Source organism: Carettochelys insculpta, chromosome 6 (genome assembly GCF_033958435.1).
Source record: "Carettochelys insculpta isolate YL-2023 chromosome 6, ASM3395843v1, whole genome shotgun sequence".
In the NCBI taxonomy this organism is placed as follows: Eukaryota; Metazoa; Chordata; order Testudines; family Carettochelyidae; genus Carettochelys; species Carettochelys insculpta.
The window spans coordinates 79,294,651-79,314,243 of record NC_134142.1 but is presented as its reverse complement, the minus strand read 5'-3'; positions in this window follow the sequence as shown (position 1 = coordinate 79,314,243).

Below are 19,593 nucleotides of genomic sequence, written 5' to 3'. Positions count from 1 at the left end.
AGGGTAGCAATACCATACCATGCCATCCTTGCTTTTGTACTGCTGCTGATGGCAATGCTACCTTCAGAGCTGAGCTCCCAGAGCCACTGTTCTCCACTCTTCCAGCTCTGGAGACAGTGCCACTACCAGCAATGGTGTAGAAGTAGGCCTGGCAATACCATGACCTTCCCTACAAGAACTTTGCAAATCCTCCCCGACACATACACACAACCTACCTTCGGGTGAGAAACAGGACCCCTACAGTTACAACTCTGAGAAATTTAAGATTTAAAAATTTGAAATAATTTAATGTGCTGTTCTTAAAATCCCATGACCATGAAATTCACCCAAACTGACTTGGAATCTGGTAGAGCCCCAGCAATTTCCCCTGTTTTATGGATGGTAAGCTGGTATACAATGAAACAAAGCAATTTCCCAATGGTAACACAGATAGGGAAGTGAACCTGGGTCTTACCAGTTCCAGGCTAGCATAAATATATGCTAGCCTTCCTCCTCTAGCATAAATATAAATGAGTCTTGATAATATTCTGTATGATATAGAAATGTTCCCATTTTACAGGTGTATAACCTGAGGCACAAACCAATTAAACTAAGATGTTCAGAAACAGATTTTGAAAGTTAGGTTCTTCCTAATGACTTATAAGTTGAAACCAATTCATTCAAGTGAAGTGGAGCTGCTGACTGTGAGGCGCTTTTGAAAATCAAGGCTCACATTGAGATGCATAAATTTGGATTTAAGAGTCAAATTTTAAGTAACAGTTTTTAAAGTCTTGATCTACACGATATGATCAAAATCACAGAAAAACAACAACCAAGGAATTGGAGGTGACAACTGATTAGAAATCACTCCGTGAAATCATAAGTATTAAGATTTTTGTAAAGTGCTCTCTTTTCTGGTTAGCATTTTTAAAAGGAGGTTTTCCATGTGATTTAAATATTAAACATGGGCCTAGGAACAGCCTCAGTATTCAAATGTGCCATTACTGACCAGTCACTGCTGATTAATGGCTTTGCCTTTGAAATAATCAAAATCTGACACTAGAGTACTAAGAAAGCTGGAGTTGGAAAATTATTTTTGTTTCCAGGCAGGTCTGAGTACTATATGTTCATATAATTCTGAATGCAATGTGACCAAGAGTACTGGAACCATTTTTACAGTGAGGAAGAATGGTAAGGAGTGCTGAGAACTGTTGAACCAAAAAGTAAACCCTGTAGATAATGGAAATCAATTTAAGCAAAGGGGTACGACAGCAATCCCACACCCATAATTCCAGCACCGATAAATGTAACCAGTGTGCCTGGCAAACCAAACGCTTGGGTAGAGGCCGAAAAGAGATTCAGGTGCCACCCAGATTAGCAGAGTGCCCGCAAACAGCAATATGTTTTTCTATTCATGGTGCACATAACAAAATTTATTCCACCCATGGATGGAAAAAATCAGAGAGAACACTGAATGTGACCTATGAAACTGGCAGTTCTCCCTCCCACCCCTACCCACTGTAATGTGTTAGATATGTACGTAGCAGACATTTAATTGCCTGATGACAAAATTATTCAGAAACATATAATTTTGACAATGTGTTTGCTTCACATATTAAGCAAAAATACCTTTAAATAACACTAAGACCTACACTTAAATGCAGCCAAGCCAAGAAAATTAAAGCAAATTAATTTATTCCCCATTGCCCCTTAATTTACCTTAATAATCCACACACTTCTGTCTGGTTATTACAGGGATGTACTCATCATATATAATGCCTATTCATCATGATTGAATTCCCGGCTCCGGTAACATCAGTGGGGTTTTGTCATTGGCTTCAGTGGGACCAGAATCCATCCATCACATTATTTTAAACGGTTTTATTTGTATTTTATATTTTATTATAATTTGAAATTATTTGAGTAAGGGTAGGTCTACACAGCAAAGTAATTTCAAAATAACAGCTGTTATTTTAAAATACCTTGGCTAGCGGCTACACAATGCAATCGCTATTTCAAAATAATTTAGAAATACTGGTTGGTTTATTTTGGAATAGGTAAACCTCATTCTATGAGGAAGAGCACCTATTTTAAAATAGCAAGAAGTCTTGTGGCACCTTCTAAACTAACAGATTTTTGGAGCATAAGCTTTTGTGGGCAAAGACCCATTTCATCAGATGCATAAGTGGGGGGGGCGGGTTTCAGAGGGGTATTTAAAGAATGGGGTCCCAGAAACAGGGAGGGCCAGAGCTGACAAGGGCTATTCAGCAAGGTGGAAATGGCCCATTATCAATAGTAGGAATCAAAAGAGGAAAAAACAGGTCAGATCAGACTGGGGGATATGAACCATTGTCAGTTTAATGGGGAGATCTTAACACCCAGGGCACAGAAGCTGCCTTTGTAAGCTGCAAGCCACTCCCAGTCTCTGTTTAATCCTTGGTCAATGGAGTCAAATTTGCAAATAAATTGCAGCTCAGAGATCTCTCTCCATTTGATTTCTGAAATTTCTTTGTTTCAGGACTGTCACCCTTAAATCTGCTACTGCGTGTCCAGGGAGATTGAAGTGTTCTCCCAAGGGCTTCTGTACATTACCGTTCCTTATATCTGATTTATGTCCATTTATTCTTTTACGTAGAGACTGTCCAGTCTGGCCAATGTAAATTGCAGTGGGGCATCACTGGCACATGATGGCATATATTATATTAGTAGATGTGCAGGTAAAGGAACCCCTGATGGTATGGTTGTTGTGAGGTCCTGTGAGGATGTCACTGGTGTAGATAAGTGAGCAGAGTTGGCAGCAAGAACTGTTGCAGAGGCTGGTTCCAGGCCTAAAGTCACTGGTTTGTGATTTGTAGCGGCTGGTGAGGATTTGTTTAAGGTTGGCAGGCTGTCTGTAGGCGAGGACAGGGCTGCCTGCCAAGGTCTGTGAGAGTGAAAGATCATTGTTCAGGATGGGTTGCAGATCGCTGATAATGCGCTGGAGAGGCCTTAGGTGGGGGCTGTCTGTGATGGTCAGTGGTGTTCTCTTGTTTTCCTTGCAAGGCCTGTCTTGTAGCAGGTGGCCTCTGGGTACCTGTCTGGCTCTGTCAATCTGTTTCCTCACTTCCTTAGGTGTGTATTACAGTTTGAGGAAAGCTTGGTAAAGATCTTGTAAATGTGTTGTCTCTATCTGATGGATCAGAGCAAATATGGTTGTGCCTTTGTGCCTGGCTGTAAACAATGGACTGTGTAGTATGCCCTGCATGGAAGCTGGAGGCATGTAGATAAGCATAGTATCGGAGGGGTAGCCGTGTTAGTCTGGATCTGTAACAGCAACGAAGGGTCCTGTGGCACCTTATAGACTAACAGAAAAGTTTTGAGCATGAGCTTTCATGAGCACAGACTCACTTCATCAGATGCTGGTCTTGGAAATCTGCAGGGCCAGGTATAAATAGGCCAGAGCAAGGGTGGGGATAACAAGGTTAGCTCAGTCAGCAAGGGTGAGGCTTACTACCAGCAGTTGATCTGGAGGTGTGAACACCAAGGGAGGGGACGCTCCTTTTGTATTTAGCCAGCCATTCACAGTCTTTGTTTAAGCCTTAGCTGAGGGCGTCGAATTTGCAGATGAATTGTAGCTCAGAAATTTCTCTTTGGAGTCTGGTCCTGAAATTTCTTTGCTGTAGGATAGCTACTTTTAAGTCTGCTACTGTGTGGCCCAGGAGATTGAAGTGCTCTCCTACAGGTTTTTGTATATTGCCATTTCTGATATCTGATTTGTGTGCGTTTATTCTTTTACGTAGAGACTGTCCAGTTTGTCCGATGTATATAGCAGAGGGGCATTGCTGGCACATGATGGTATAAATTATATTGGTAGATGTGCAGCTGAATGAACCCACGATGGTGTGGCTGATCTGATTAGGTCCTGTAACAGCGTTGCTGGTGTAGATATGTGGGCAGAGCTGGCAACGAGGTTTGTTGCATGGATGGGTCCCTGAGTTAGAGTGACTGTGGTGCGGTGTATAGTTGCTGGTTAGGATTTGCTTGAGGTTGGCAGGTTGTCTGTGGGCAAGGACTGGTCTGCCTCCCAAGGCCTATGAAAGTGGGGGATCGTTGTCCAGGATGGGTTGTAAATCCCTGATGATGTGCTGTAGAGGTTTTAGCTGAGGACTGTAGATGATGGCTAGTGGTGTTCTGTTGGCTTCTGTCTTGGGCTTGTCCTGTAGTAAGAGGCTTCGTGGCACACGTCTGGCTCTGTTGATCTGCTTTTTCACTTCCCCAGTTTCTTGCACAAACTCAGACAGACATCATTTTCTCTCCAAATGCAAACGAATGGACATCATACCAAATGGACTAAAGGTGAAAAATTCGTTGTAATCTACATACTGCACAGACTACAGTGAGAGATTATGCCATACACTCTCGAAGAAACTGAGGAACCACCTAATCAGCATCCTGTACAACAAACAGGAGAACATCAAAAAAGAGCTCTCAAATCTGGAGTGTTCCATAAAAAGCCAACCTTCAACACAAACTTCCACACCACTGAACTTTACTAAAATAAGACAGGAGATTTATATTAGACAATTCACTACTCTACAGAGGAAAAAGGACTGCAAGCTGTCTAAACTCCTGCCTGCCACACAGAGCCACAGCAGTGGTACCACTAACTCAGCCAGCAATATCGTCAATCTGTGCAGCTACACACTCAGCTCAGCAGAACAGTCTGCTCTTTCTCGGGGACGCTCTTTTTGCCCCACCACCCGCACAAACATTATGCAGTTCTGCGGTGATCTGGTAGCCTACTTTCGCCGTCTCAAACTCAAATACTTTCAACACAACACTGACCAGCACACCGTTACACAGACACCCTCCCAGCAGCACAAGAAGAATAACTCCACGTGGACTCCTCCTGAGGGTAGAAATAACAGTCTGGACCTATATATAGAATGTTTCCGCCGACGCACACAGGCAGAAATTGTGGAGAGACAGCATCGTTTGTCTCACAACCTCAGTCGTGCGGAACGCAATGCCATCCACAGCCTCAGAAACAACCCTGACATTATAATCAAAGAGGCAGATAAAGGAGGAGCTACTGTCATCATGAACAGGTCTGACTACCAGAAGGAGGCTTCCAGACAACTCTCCAATACCAAATTTTACAGGCTACTTTCCTCAGATCCCACCAAGGAATACACTAAGAAACTACACCATCTGCTCAGGAAACTCCCTACGCAAGCACAAGAACAGATTTATACCAACACACCTCTAGAGCCCCGTCCGGGGCTATTCTACCTACTACCCAAGATCCACAAACCTGGAAATCCTGGACGCCCCATCATCTCGGGCATTGGCACTCTCACTGAAGGACTGTCTGGTTATGTGGACTCTCTCCTCAGACCCTATGCCACCAGCACTCCCAGCTATCTTCGAGACACCACTGACTTCCTGAGAAAACTGCAATACATTGATGACCTACCAGAAAACACTATCCTAGCCACCATCGATGTAGAGGGTCTCTGTACCAACATCCCACACAAAGATGGAATAAATGCTGTCCGGAACAGTATCCCTGATGATGCTACAGCACATCTGATGGCTGAGCTCTGTAACTTTATCTTCACACACAACTATTTCAGGTTTGGCGACAATATATACCTTCAAATCAGTGGCACAGCTATGGGTACCCGCATGGCCCCTCAATATGCCAATATTTTCATGGCTGACCTGGAACAGCGCTTCCTTAGCTCTCGTCCACTAACACCCCGTCTCTACTTATGCTACATTGATGACATCTTCATCATCCGGACCCATGGGAAGGAGACCCTGGAGGAATTCCACCAGGACTTCAACAACTTTCACCCCAACATCAACCTCAGCCTGGAACAGTCCACACAGGAGATGCACTTCCTGGACACCACGGTGCTAATACATGATGGCCACATCAATACCACCCTGTACCGTAAGCCTACTGACCACTACGCCTACCTTCATGCCTCCAGCTTCCATCCCAGACACACCACACGATCCATTGTCTACAGCCAAGCACTAAGATAAAACTGCACTTGCTCCAACCCCTCCGACAGAGACAAACACCTACAGGATCTCTACCAAGCATTCTTGAAACTGCAATACCCACCTGAGGAAGTGAAAAAACAGATCAACAGAGCCAGACGTGTGCCACGAAGCCTCTTACTACAGGACAAGCCCAAGAAAGAAACCAACAGAACACCACTAGCCATCACCTACAGTCCTCAGCTAAAACCTCTACAGCGCATCATCAGGGATTTACAACCCATCCTGGACAATGATCCCCCACTCTCACAGGCCTTGGGAGGCAGACCAGCCCTTGCCCACAGACAACCTGCCAACCTCAAGCAAATCCTAACCAGCAACTATACACCGCACCACAGTCACTCTAACTCAGGGACCCATCCATGCAACAAACCTCCTTGCCACCTCTGCCCACATATCTACACCAGCAACACCATTACAGGGCCTAACCAGATCATCCACAACATTGTGGGTTCATTCAGCTGCATGTCTACCAATATAATTTATGCCATCATCAGCCGACAATGTCCCTCGGCTATATACTTCAGACAAACTGGACAGTCTCTACGTAAAAGAATAAACACACACATATCAGATATCAGAAATGGCAATATACAAAAACCCGTAGGAGAGCACTCCAATCTCCTGGGCCACACAGTAGCAGACTTAAAAGTAGCTATCCTACAGCAAAGAAATTTCAGGACCAGACTCCAAAGAGAAATTTCTGAGCTACAATTCATCTGCAAATTCGACGCCCTCAGCTAAGGCTTAAACAAAGACTGCGAATGGCTGGCTAAATACAGAAGCAGCTTCCCCTCCCTTGGTGTTCACACTTCCAGATCAACTGCTGGTAGTAAGCCTCACCCTTGCTGACTGAGCTAACGTTGTTATCCCCACCCTTGATCTGGCTTATTAATACCTGGCCCTGCAGATTTCCAAGACCAGCATCTGATGACGTGAGTCTGTGCTCACGAAAGCTCATGCTCAAAACTTTTCTGTTAGATAAGCATAGCGGTCTGTGGGTTTTCGGTATAGGGTGGTATTTATGTGACCCTCTCTTATCTGCACAGTAATGTCCAGGAAGTGAATCTCTTGTGTATTTTGAAATAGCTATTCCAAATAGGGGTTGTGTGGAAAAGGAATAAAGCCTATTTTGAAATAAGCTGTAGCGTGACCAATGGCTCTCTCTCAAAATAGGTTCTAGGTGTGTAGATGCTGTATTTTGAAGTAGGAAAGTGCTATTTTGAAATGCATTTTGTGTGTAGCAGCATTATTTTGAAATAAATTATTCTGGAATAGCTCTTCCAGACTAGTTTATTTCAAAAGAAGGCTCCTAAGCAGACATACCCTAAGGCTAAGTCTACACTGCAGTAATCCATCGACAGAAGTTACTGTCAGAAAAGATCTGCTGGCAAAACTTCTGTCAACAGATTATATCTGCGCACACAAGTGGATTGAAAGAGCAATCCATTCGGTTGGCAGAGAGTGGCCAGACTGCCCAGCTGCTCTCTTGACAGAACAACCAACTGGAAGGTCAGCAAACAGGGCTGCCGGGTAAACTGGAAGCCTCATCTGTCAACAGAGGTCCCCCAGAGCATCTAAATGGCTTATTTTGTCAACAGAAACTCATCGCAGAACGCTGTGAGCAAAAGTCATGAGTTTTGTCAACAGGCTATCAACAAAAGGCATTTTGTGTGTAGACACTCCACAAGTTTTTTCAACATAACCCTGGTTTTGTTGACAAAACTCTCTAGTGTGGACATAGCCTAAGAGAACACAAAGAGGATTTCTGATATATACATGGATTTTTAAGGTCAAAGGCACTCTTATGATCATATATAGTTTGGTCTGCCAAATAAAACTCACATAATTTTATCCACCATGCCCTGCAGTGGAGGGAATGATTTTTCTTTATTCCTATATATGTGCTGCAGTGTCCCCGCTTATACCATTGGTGCTTCAGCCTCTGGGTGAGAGCTGGTGAGGAATCCTTCAACAAATTACTTCCATCAAAACATGCTGATAAGTTGAAACTAAAACTGCTCATGAAACAAAATCAGGTTTGACAAATTTTCCAATTTAACAAAATGTCCAAAACAAAAAAAGATTTTTAAAACTGTCAAAACTTCATGCTTTGGTTTCTTGAAAATGACAAATTCTGATTTTCCAGGTTCAAACTTTCTTTTTTAAGGCAATTAGACTCAAAAAAGAATAAAGAACAAAGTTCATAATCCAAGTGAAATTTTGGAGTTATTGAAATAAAATGTTTCATTTGACCCGACAAGAAAAAGTCTTGTCAATTTGCAAATATTTTCAAGGTTGTGGGATTTTGTCCCAGTTTAAGATAGGAAAAAAAAGTCAAAGTCTCAAAAATATTCAAAGCCCAGGAAATGTTTCTCACCCATATCTCATCTAAATTAGATGCCTGTTCTCCTTCAGGTGGAGTTTAAAATGCTGCTTTTGATGTATAAAGATGCAGATGGCTTGGAACTGCCTCACCCCCTGTGCCATACTTGCAAAAGCCAGTTCCATTTGGTGGCCAGGGTGTGTATGGCGCAGGGGGAGAGGGGAGAAGGAAGGGAAGACATTGAGTGACGTGTTATTTGTTATGGTGTGTTATAATTTTTTGTTGGGATCATCTACCCTTTTCCTCAGGCTTTTACTACATTGCAGTGAACTGTAATTGCAATATCTTATCAAGGCATCTAGGATATATATCTCTGTACAGAAATCCAAAATTAAATCTAAGCAAAAATTTTCTGCTGCACAATCCATCACAAACTGATGATCTCCCAAAGGATTTGGAGCCATTTTAATGGCTTCTGAATAAAATCATTTGCATTTGCAAATAGAACTTCTCATTGTTTAGATTTACTTAAATCTTGTATTGTAGATGCACGAATTCCTAAATATGTGCTCTCTGAATCTATTTGTGCACTCACATGACTATGCACATAACTGGGCATGCAAATTTGGTGACCAGGTTGAGGTCCCTTAGGAAATATGGTAATTAATGTTAAATAAATGCACATAGTCAGGACAGTTATATGTCTATGGATATTGTACATCTTCCAGCAGTGCAAATCTCTCATCAATGGAACTATACTGGTTTACCACTGCTGAGGATCTCACCTATAGCATCTATATACTCACTATTATTAAAAGGGACCCCATTCTTAAAAGGGGACTTCAGGGTGACTCCAAGGTGGAGAGAGATGATCAGAGATCATGGTTTCTGAGTGGTAACTGACCCTTAACTACATCAACACTAGTAGGTGTCACTATAATTTATCCCGTTGTTGGGATTTCCTCCCTGTGATTCCCAGGGTGGCTCACTCGCATTTCTAACAAATAAACAAACACACAGCCACATCAGTCTATGTTCCACCCATAAAACCAGGGGGTCACCAAACTCCTTGGAATATGGAATGTGCATTAGCAAATGTGGTCCATAAAATTTCAAAGCCTAAGACCTTTTCATAGCCTGACGGATTTTACCATCTAACTTTCCACATTCCTGCCGTAACCCAATCCAGGCACTGCGGGCTGAATGATAAACAGAGACTCCTGCAGGAAATGGTGAGAAAGCAGTGGGTCAAAATGTTACATTAGCCCAAACGATTCCTTGGGTGATTGTTAAGACTGCATAGCCCATTTTCTCTGCTCAGTTGAGGAAAGGCAGAAAATAGAAGCATCAGACAGAACAAGGAGAAACAATATATCCTCTTAATGGGCTCTTGAATACCATCTTTAAAGAATGTAAAAATGTGTTAGTGCTACTTTCTAATCCATGAGAAAAATAGAAGAGGATCTAAGCTTTTCAATTAGTCATGCACCAGCTTTTTTATATTGCTTTTGCTTTAGACATGCCAGTAATTTTCACTGTAAAATATACAGTTAGCACAGTATAGTACCATAGAGATAGCCGTGTTAGTCTGTATTCTAACAAAACAACCCAGCGGTCACGTAGCATGTTAAAGACTAAAGATTTTCTGCCAGTTTGTTTTATTAGTACACTATGCAAACCAGGAAAAGGGTGAAAAGACCTTTATGCCTGTTGATTCATTTGTATTTCTTCAATGTGTATACCTACTGAATATGATTCACAGCACCTTGCAACAGAGTTCTAAGCAGCAAACAGTGTGAATATGTTGAAAAATCAAAAGTCAGACAGTAGCAGGGAAATATCAAGCAAGGCCAGGGAGGTGATTTTAACTCTCCAGTAGACTCGTGTGACCACTTCTGGAATCCTGTTTCTAGCTCTCATGTCCACAATCCAAGGAGGATGCTGATAAAATGAAGAGGGTTCAGGAAGAACCATGCAAATGAATTAGGGACTGGAAAACTTGCCGTACAGCCATATTTTCAAGGAGCTCAATCTCTTTAAATTATCAAAGAGAAAACAAGGGTATTTGATAATCGTCCACCAGTCTCTACAAGTGGAACAGAAATTTGATAATAGATGATTCTTTAACTTACCAAAGACACAGCAGGATCTAATTATGAGAACTTGAAACTAGAAACAAGGCACAAATATGTAACACTGATGGCAATTAAACACTGACAATTTATCAAGACCTGTGGTGGATTGTCAATCACCGGAATTTTAAAATAAAGAGAAGATGTTGTTCTAAAGATAAGCCTTAGTTCAAACAGGAATTAATTCTGGGAAGTCTAACAGACTTTCTGCTCGATGATGACAGTGGTTCCTTCTGGCTTTATAATCTGTGAAAAGCCAGCATGTACTCATAGAGACAGATCCGGGGCTGTCTCCAAGCTGCATACAGAATAGTTCAGCTACGTTAGGTGTACACCAAATTTACCCCCCAGGATCTTGGAACTGGACAGATCCCAACATTAAGTAGAGAAGATTTAGGCTACATCTACACTACTGCGCACTTTCGACAGGTGATCATCTGGAAGGCATTTTTCAAAAGAGTGCACTTACACCCAAAAGTGGATCGATCTTCTGAGCCACCCTTTCAAAACATTGAGGCACTCTTCCGAAAAGGAGCATTCACATGGCAACACAGGCACCCTTTCTAAAGAACAAACCATGAGACACCACAGACAGGGTCACATGATGGATAAGCCCTTCTGGGCTCCACAGCCAGCTGCTCCTTAAAGGGCCCCTCACAAACACCCCACCATGCACACACTGAGGGCTGCTTTGCAAGATACAGCACCACAGACCCTGTGCCCAGAGTGAAACCAGGATCCCACAGAACCCCCTGGATCCCCTTCAGCTCCCCTACAGGGACACCACCAACAACCAGGTCAGACTGCTGGCCACAATTATCCTCTCCGTCCTCTACCTCCTCCAGCGGCCAACCCCTCCTGCCTCGGTCCTTCAGGCCCTTGCCATGGGACACTGTGCCATCCAGTGCTTGGGGAGCTACCTCACCTGCGCCGAGTGGTGGGAATGGGCGGTGATGCTTGAGTGGGATGATGACCGATGGCTCTGGAACCTCCAGGTGAGGAAGGCGACATTCCTGGAGCTATGCTACTAGCTGGCCCCTGCCCTTTAGCACCAGGACACCAGGACACACCAGCTCATGCTCCCCCTGGAGAAAAGGGTTGCGATCACCATATGGAAGCTGGCCACCCCAGACAGCCACCTCCCAGTTGGCCACCAATTCATGGAGGGCAAGGCTACTGTCAGGGCCATCCTCCTGGAGGTAAGTGATGCTTGGGTCACACACCCACCATGGAGAGTGGAAGGGGGATCTGGGCAAGGGGGACAATCAGGGCCTGGGAGCTGGGACACAGGAGGGTATGGGGAGGGAGTGGGTATGGGCATGAGGAGTGGGGACTGCTGATAGGGGGCTCAGGGACACCCCAACATGCACTCACAGTATGCACACCCTCCAGCCTGTGCAGGTCATCTGAGCGATCAACACCATCCCCTTGCAGAGGGTCGTCCAAGTCGGGGACCTCAACACTGCCATTGAGGGATTTGCTGGCCTGGGCTTCCTCAACTGCTTCAGGGTCCTGGATGGGACCATATCCCCATCCCAGCCCCAGACCACCTCATGGGGTGATACGTCAATAGAAAGGGGTACCACCCTGTGGTACTCCAAGCCCTCAAGGATGCTAAGGGCCAGTTCATGGATGTTTGCATGGGCTGGTCTGGGTGAGCCGACAATGCCCAAGTTTTCTGGAACTCCTGGCTCAGCTGCAGGATGAAGGAGGGGACCTATATCCCCCACAGGGGCTCCCCATTGGGGACACCACCATGCCTCCCTGAATTGTGGTTGATGCCACCTACACTCTGCACCCATGGCTCATGTGGCACTACATAGGACAAACCAACCTTACCCAGAAGCAGTTCAATGAGTGCCTGAACCAGGCCCAGAGCATGGTGGAGCTGGCCTTTGGCCACTTGAAGGGGTGCTTTTGGTGACTCTTCATGCAGCTAGAGGTTGGCATCCAGAATGTGCCTGAGGTGGTGGGGGCATGCTGAGCTCTCAGGTGCACTAGGGCAGGGTGTGGGTCAGGGAGGCCATCAGAGTGGCCTTCACCAGGGGCCCCAATGACCCTTCCCCAGGCACCCTCCACCACAATTCCCCCTAACCATGCCCCACCACTGCCCCCCTACGCACACACACCCCTCACCCACCTAAGACATGGGACACAGGGGTGTTTGTAAATGAAATTGTTAAAACTAACAATGAAATGTCTTTGAACAGCTACACAAATGAGGGGAGGCTATATACAGGGGTGAATGGGGGAAACAATGTACAGTGTAGTGGGAGGGGCTGTGGGCACCTGAACATGGAGGTGGCAGGGGTGGGGAAGTGTGACCCCACCATCTGCAGAAGCCCCTACTGCCCCAGGTCCACGGTCCCTAGTGGGATTGGGATGGGGCCTGGACCATGGGGAAATAGGGGCAGGGTGGCAGTGCTCTGGCTAGGAGCTCAGTGGGAGGGGCAGAAGGAGACAGCCAGGCATGGGCCCACCCTGGCTATGAGCAACTGGGCCATTTTCAGTAGGGTGGCCTGATGGGGGAGGTTGGGCAAGATCAGGGCGGCGAGGTCGGGGGGCAGTGAGGGAGGTGGTGGGCGTTGTGGCAGGATTAGGTGATGGGGGAGGAAGCAGATGAGGTGGCAGGGGATGAAGTGGGGGGACAGTGAGTGGTGGGGGCAGGCACTCGAAGATGACCCGGATGAGGGCCCAGAGGGCCACAGTGGCCTCGCCACAGGCCTCCCACCACCATCCCTTGTCCACCTCCTCCAGCCACCACTGGAGCATGACCGTCTGCTCCCAAATGGCTGTGGTCTGTGAAGCAGCCTCCTCCTCCCTGTGGCAGTGGTGGCACAGACTCCAGGCCCAGGCCCACCTGGGTGGCAGGGGTTGCGGTGCCTTGGCCCCCTTGGCACTCAGTGGGGGTTCCTCTGGTCCTGGACAGAGATGGCCTGGCCCTTGGATGGTGGTGCTGTGGTGAAAGAAAGGGAGAGGAGCAACCCATCAGCTCTGTGACCTAGCCCCAGAGGCTGTACTCCCCACCACCTGTGGCCAGCCCTCCCCCCAACACCCCAGGGGTTCTGAGGGATCCTGGGCACCCATGGGTCCCTGTATGGGTGGGCCATGTGCCGGGTGCAGTCTGTCCCTCCCTAGGTCTGTCCCCCAGGCTTGTGAGCTGTGGTGCTGTCCACAGGAGGGGGTGCTCAGTGCCACACACAGGCTGTTCTGGCCAAGATGCATCAAGATGGGGCTGGCAGCCATGTAGCCAGCCCACTACCAGCTGAGCCAGGGGCAGCCCCACCTCTGGCTTGGGGTGTCCAAATTGCTGGTTACCTACCTGAGGGTCCCCCAAGAATTTTGGGTGTCGCCCAGGTGGAGCGGGGACTGGTTTGAGGAGCCGGAGGGTGTGGTGATCACCAGAGTGCCCTCCTCATCAGAGGACATCTGTGGATCCTGGTCCCAGGTCCTGGCTACGGCTCCCAACCAGCCATCAGGCATCAGCTGGGGCTCCGCCTCAGGCACTACCATGTCCAACACAGCCTCTAGCTCATCCACATCCTTCAGCCTCAGCAGCCAGACAAGGGCCTTGTAGCAGGGACAGCTAGTGGGCGCTGCTCCCAAGTGGCTGGTCACATCCCAGACCCGGATGTATGCCTGCTTCAGCTCCTTGACCTTTGACTTAATGCAGTCAGCCATTCGGGGGGGTGTCCATGCATGCTGAGTAACTCCAACAGCCAGACGAAAGCCACAGCATTCCGGTGCCAGCCACTGGTGTGGAGGACCACCTCCTCATCCTCCCACAGTCCAAGAAGGTCTTTTATCTTCCCCTCATTCCAGGAGGGGGCCCTCTTCTTCGGTCCCTGGCTGGCCTCCTGGGCTCCCTCTGGTGGGCGGCCCCTGGGAGTACCAAGGTCCTGTGCACTGGCCCTGGGGCCAGTAGGGCACCTTGCTGTTCTCTGGCGTTGCTCAATGAGCATGCTGCTGGAGGCTCATGGGCAGGCAGCACACACTCAACTTCCTGCCACAAGGTTTCTGCATCCCTGCATCTTTAAACGCAGCCCGATGCACGGACCATAGAGCCCTGCTTGTGCTGGCAGGGGCATCTCCTCACACCAGCTGGCCAGAGCCATGGAGGACTGCTCTTTCGAAAGGGGCGCTTCCTGAAAAAGGAATGGAAGTGCTTTTTTGAAAGGAGTGCCATGTTCTTTCAAAATGACTTTCAAACTAATGTGTTTTGTGTGTAGATGCGCCAAGGGATCTTGCGAAAGGGCCCCTCCTTTTGAAAACTATTTCGAGAGAACATGCTCGTGTAGATGCTGTTGTTCTACTTTCTAGCAGCTGCCTACAGCCCCTCCTTCCCCCCAACCACAATCGCCATTTCAGCACCCAGAAATTGCAGGGATGTGCTGACCACATACTAGAGCCAGAGAAACAATCTGTAATGAATCATTGATTTGATTAATATTGCCTTTTTCTATTCTCAACTGATTCATTAAGCTTTGATCTAGTTTATTATTCAAATCCAAACTTGGCCATTATGCAAAATTCTGGCCGTGTTTACACTAGCCAAAAACTTCGAAATGGCCATTCAAATGGCCATTTTGAAGTTTACTAATGAAGCGCTGAAATACATATTCAGCACCTCATTAGCATGCGGGCGGCCACGGCACTTTGAAATTGATGCAGCTCGCCACCGCGCAGCTCATCCAGACAGGGCTCGTTTTCGAAAGGACCCCGCCTACTTCAAAGTCCCCTTATTCCCATCTGCATTACTTTCAAAGTGCTGCGGCTGCCCTCATGCTAATGAGGTGCTGAATGTGTATTTCAGCGATTCATTAGTAAACTTCAAAATGGCCATTTGCATGGATATTTCAAAGTTTTTGGCTAGTGTAGACATAGCCCAAGAGATTTCAAAATGGCTGTGAAGATGCTGCCAGCATGAACATTGTACAAATATATATTTGCATGAATATCATGACTGGCAATGCAGTAACTCTTGTTTATCTAACGTTTGATCAACTGGAACTCTCGGATAACCTGCATAATGCCAGCAAATGTGGCTTTTGTTTTTCCTGAGACGCCCAGAGTGCTGCACAAGCCCCCACCAGGCTAAGCAGGAGCCCCCCAAGCTCGTCTACGCTGCGATGTCCCCCGGCAAGCAGCTCCTGCTGTCCCCACCAGAAGGTAAACGGGATGGCAGTTGAGTGGGAGCTGGCACTGGGGGATGGGAGGAGCTGTATTTTCTTATGGGGGAGGCCACTGACCCTGCCTGTTCCTCCCCCGCCCAGTAACTCTCCATCACCTGGAATATTTGCATATCCAGCAACCTCCTGGTCCCAAGGCTGTCAGATATCAAAGAATTTACTGTATATATTTTTGCAACCAATCAACACTGCTGAACATATTTTCAGGTTATGGATAAAAAAGTTAATGTCAGCTAGAGAAATAAGTCATGTTTTTCTCCAGTATTTATTCCTCCCACTCTCTCCCCCTCTCTTTTACACACTCAGGCTGGGCTGCTGCTCCCTACAGCTCTCACTTTCCAGTGGGAGCTGTGAACAGCCATACCTGAGTATGTGCAGGTAAATAAAGCATCTGGCAGCCAAGCCAGTGGCTAACCCTGGTGAACTGCATCCAGCTCACAGGCTGCTCATTGCCCACCCCTGCTATAGAGTGATGCCCTGTTCTGTTGACTCCCTATGAAACACCTTGAACTGGGAGAAGAGATGAGTGGGGTCACATGCACCTCCCAGCATGCCCGCCTCTGCAGTCATTGTCAGTGCCACTTTCGATGAGTGCAGAGATGGTCCCAACCCTTCCCAGAGCAGCACAGCCAAGACTGCCCTTGCACTTACCAGAAGCAGCATGGCACTTGTGGAGGAAGAGACAGTTGGGGGCCATTGATCTGTCCAAAGATGGCCATTTTTCTGTGCTGGTGGTCTTAAAAAATGTTCTTTAGGGCTGTGAAAAAAATTGATTTTTCTTTTTTGCTTCACCTGCCACTTAAACAAAATTGAGTCAAAATGCTTTTGACTTACTGAGCAAACCAAATTATTTTGTTCAATCCAAAATGAATTGCTTTATTTCATTTCTGATTTTTCATAGTAACTAATTTTTAAAAAATTCATTTGATGCATATTTCTAGCCAAAAAGTTATTTTGAATTTCTTAAAGTATTTTTGTTTTTAAAAATGTCAAAATAAAACATTTTTAATTTTCTGGGGTATTTTTTCAGGGTTTTGTCATCGTTTTGGGGAACTTTTTTTGTTTTGGTTTGGTTTTGCTTGTTTTGGTTTTTTTAGGCAGGGTTAGTGACAGAATTCAGCAAATTTGACACCTTCACAAAAATGTGATCTAAATCTGCAACGTTTGATGAAAAATGTTTCATCTGAAAAATTCTGCCCAGCTCTCGCCCTTTTCGTTAGAGGCGTCTTGGAAGAACACCTGACTTTGAGAATACATATAGCACTGCAACTTTCAGCATATTCTTACAATGTACTTCTCTCCATCATTCACTCATCAGTTTGGCCAAATCTGCTCCCCACTCTTCCCAGGTTTCTAGAACAGATGACACAGACATAAATGAAAAGGTGAAGTATCTTCTTGTGCTTTCCCTAGTTCTTGTGTGCAGCCACACAGAGCTAGTTATAATCTAGTTCAGGGAGAGTGAACCGGCACTGTCATCTACTAGAATTTTGGACTACTAGTTTGACATTCTATTAGTAAACTAACAAAGGCTATAAGCTGCAATACTACCACAAGTAATAAAGATTCTCAGTTAACTCATGCATGAGGGTCCATTCTTTCTGGAGATGTAGTCTCTGTAGCAGAGAGACTCAGTGGTTTTCTCACTGTATTTGTATTTGGTGTCCGGTATAATATATGGGTCCCAGTCTTGACTGAGGCCTCTCAGGGCTGCTGTATTACAAAACGTAATAACGATATAGGCTTCTACATGGGAGAGATCTTGGGAGGATGGACAATTTCTGAGAAGTATTTGGGAAGTCTCCATGATGAAACCTCTAATAGGAACATAATCCTGCCCATACCGAGCAAAGTATGAAAACCAACATTATCCAAGACAGTATGAATTGATGAGCATATTTTATCATCTTGCAGATAACAAATACCAGGGAGTGACATTACCACTGGCACACAACACACTTCAATAGAGTTGCACTGGCTTACAACTATAGAGCCGCGTCTGCACTAGCCGGCTATTTTGAAGTAGCCGTGCCAACTTCGAAATAGCTCCTGCCGCGTCTACACATGCCGAGCACTATTTTGAAGTTGAAATCGACGTAAGGCAGTGAGACGTCGAAGTCGTTATCCTCATCAGGAGATGGGAATAGCGCCCTACTTCGACGTTGAATGTCGAAGTAGGGCACGTGTAGACGATCCGCGTCCCGCAACATCAAAATAGTGGGGTCCTCCATGGCGGCCATCAGCTGAGGGGTTGAGAGACGCTCTCTCCAGCCCCTGAGCTCTATGGTCGCCACGTGCAGCAGCCCCTTAAAGCTCCCTGCCCCCTGAGTTCCTGTGCAGGAAGCTGAGAGCTTGTGCAGGCAGCAGCACAGCCACGTGCACAGGCTGCACGTCCTCAGCAGCCCCAACCCACCACCCTGCACCCCATGGCATCCAGCCATCCCCCCAGGAGCCCACAGGTCACCCCCCCCAGGGGACCCAGGGCTCCCAGCCTGTCAGCCAGCGGGGGAAGAGGCAGTGGGGCCCCTCCTGGATGGAGGCTGAGATCCGGGACCTGCTGGGGTTCTGGGGCAAGGAGGAGGTGCTCCAGGTAATGGGGAGCAAGAGGAGGAATGCGGTTGCATTCGCTCGGCTAGCCGAGGGCCTGGCTGCCTGGGGTCACCCTGCCCGCACTCCTGACCATGTCAGGAGTAAGGTAAAGGAGCTGCGGCAGGGTTACGCCTGGGCCCGGGACACGGCCAGCCGATCTGGGGCTGCCCCCGCCACTTGCCCCTTTTACAGGGAGCTCAGGGCCATCCTGGACCCCCGGTACACCTCCTCCCCCGGCCACCCTTGACACATCAGCTGACGAGCCCCAGCAGGCCCCGGAGATGGAGTCCACCCCGGAGGCCAGCCCTGCACCCCAGGGGCCCCCCCAGAACCCCACCCCTGGGACACCAGAGGAGGAGGCCTCCAGTGACAGGGGGCTGCTGATAGACCTCCCCTCCCGCAGCTCCAGCAGGGCGTCTGCCCGATCGGTGTCCCTCGACCGAGGGAGCAGACCGTCAGGTATGTACCCCCCGGTACACACCCCCCCAGGGTTAAGGGGCGGGGACAAGAGACATGACCAGGGCCCTCCACACACCCAGATGACCATGGCCCCGAGGACAGCAGTGGCATGTCCCTCAGAAGAGTCCATCAGCTCCTGCCCCCCAGCAGGACAGCGCCATGCCCCATCTCTGGGGATGGGGGGAGCAGAACCTAGGGTCCCCCGGGGGGGGGGGTTGGACACCCAGCAGCAGCAGCAGCAGCATCTCCAGGGGATGGGGATGGGGAACCAGCAGCAGAGGGGTAGGGGGACAAGGGCCACAGCCCAGACTAACGGCTGTCTCCACTCTTCTTCCCCCCTCTGTTCCACAGCTGCACCATCGGAGGGCCCGGAGAGCACCGGCGTGGCGTCAGTGGTCCCAAACAGCCCACCGGGGCCATCCCACCAGGCCAACCCCTCGGCGGAGCACAGACCAGCCCCAGGACAACCCCAACAGCGGCGGAGCCATCTGCGGGCATCCACGGACCCCCAGCTGCTCGCCACTCTCCGGCGTCAGCTGGAGGTGTCCGAGCAGCGCCTGCAGGTGGAGGAACAGCGGCTCCATCTCCAGGAGCGAGTGCTGGCCCGGCGCCAGGAGGCTTGGGGGGGCCTTCATGCACACCTTCGAGGACATCACACTGCACTTGGCTCCCCCCCACCTCTCTGCCCACCGCTCCACCCGCCGCTCTGCCTGCCATCCCTCCACCATCAGCCGTCCTGGGGCCTGCCACTGAGGGGGACCATGGGCCTCCGGACTCTGCCCGGCCCTATCTACCAGTTCTCCTGGCCCCCACCCAGCCTTGACCAGGCCTCTGGCTGAGACATGGGTCACGCCCCCCAACACCAGGC